This window comes from Paramormyrops kingsleyae, chromosome 16, assembly GCF_048594095.1.
Source record: "Paramormyrops kingsleyae isolate MSU_618 chromosome 16, PKINGS_0.4, whole genome shotgun sequence".
Lineage (NCBI taxonomy): Eukaryota > Metazoa > Chordata > Actinopteri > Osteoglossiformes > Mormyridae > Paramormyrops > Paramormyrops kingsleyae.
Window position 1 is genome coordinate 31,557,121 of NC_132812.1, and position 1,652 is coordinate 31,558,772.

The 1,652-nt window shown below is 42.9% G+C and overlaps 1 non-coding gene across 1 annotated transcript; it reads right to left on the minus strand.

Moving 5' to 3' along the window:
- Window positions 1-399: 399 nt before the first annotated feature.
- On the minus strand, window positions 400-492 carry trnai-uau (transfer RNA isoleucine (anticodon UAU)). The gene is given in 2 exon segments: window positions 400-435; window positions 455-492. It is a non-coding gene; the product is annotated as a tRNA-Ile (tRNA).
- Between the last annotated feature and the right edge of the window lie 1,160 nt (window positions 493-1,652).

The window sequence follows — 1,652 nt, forward strand, 5'->3', positions numbered from 1 at the left end:
GCCTCAGCACCACACCATCCCCGATCCCCGACAGGCCTCAGCACCACACCAGCCCCGATCCCCGACAGGCCTCAGCACCACACCAGCCCCGATCCCCGACAGGCCTCAGCCTATTAGCTCTCTGACAGTTTTGACTCGTCCAGGGATAGGACTCCCGAAAACTTTCCCCCATCCCCTTCATGATGCGTGCAGCCTTCCTGTGGGTGGCTGCAGCTGAGCTACTCCTGCGGAGAGCAGAAGAGTATCTAGCTTGTTATTAATCGAGCAGTTGTGAGTTGTTTTACGGTGGTTGGAGTGCCAATCCTGCCACCAGCCACGAAAAATTGCTTCCCTGCAAGTTGGAGGACCACTGGCATGGACCGGATGCAGTTTAACGTCAAACCCAGGAGAAAAAGACACTGCTCCAGGTGAGGCTCGAACTCACAACCTCGGCATTGCTCTGCTTGCACTGCTGTATAAGTACCACACGCTAACCGATTGCGCCACTGGAGCTCACTGGAAAAGTAAGGAATTACAAAAAAATGAACGATTCCCCAAGATAAGCCCATAAAACATGCAGATGGCCACTAGTTCCTGGAGTGACGTTGCACACTGTACCTTGTGACATACAGTAGCTCTTTAATATAAAATTGATTGTATTTAATAACGTACAGAATTTGAGTGAAGTGTACACAACACAATACTCATCGTGATAATTCCCCAATTGATGCAATATATTTTCATGGCTGTATTAGGGCTATATGTGGTCCAAAAAAGATGTCCGTCTTGGGCTAAATGTGAACCAGACGGACCAAACCCAGCCCAAGTTTCAACGTCTATTTTTGGTCTAAATAAAGGGTATAATGCGCCGACCAGATTTAGCCCATAAAACAATGTCCCATGGAAGTGTGGTGCTCGGTGGACAGGGAAGACACCCAGCAGAGAGAAGCAGCCAGTCCCACCCTGAAAATTAAGCTTAGATTTTCCAGTTTGTAACAACACTATGATATCGAAAAGCATATGGAACAAACTGGTCAAACCCCATTTTAAATTATTAATAATAATTTTTTCGAAGGGTCAGCATTCTTCAAAAAACTGTTTCTGAGCCTTAGCTTGATGTCCATATTTAATGAGTAATAAACACATGAATCAACTCATATGTTAATTTTTCCAAAACCAAATTACTGACTTTTATCTTATATGGTGGTAAGCATAGGTCTGTTTTTTAATTGCATAAATATGAATTTATTTTTAGGGAGTGGGTAAATATTGAATCTCAAAATATTTCAGTTTGTCTTATTTCTTTTAACAGACCCCAGTAAGTTTCTCTTTCCTGACCCTGAAAAGAATGTGTGCTGTTATAACAAAGGCACCTCTTTCATTTTGTCTACAGTACCTCTCTGCTATTGTACTTGCTGTCCTTGCTTGCTGTATGATCAGCAGCATCTGACAGACAATTATCATAGCGGGCCGACTTCAGCGAAAGTGTTTCCCAGCCCTCACACATGATAACCAAACTGTAATTATAAAGACTATATTATTTCTCAGCTCATGTGGGATAAGACTCACGATGGAAAACACAGACTTTAATTACACGTGTTTTCAAGCAGACTTTTTTCATAGCAGAAAAATGAAAGGGACTACAGAAGTGCTTGATGATTGTGTTTAAGTGC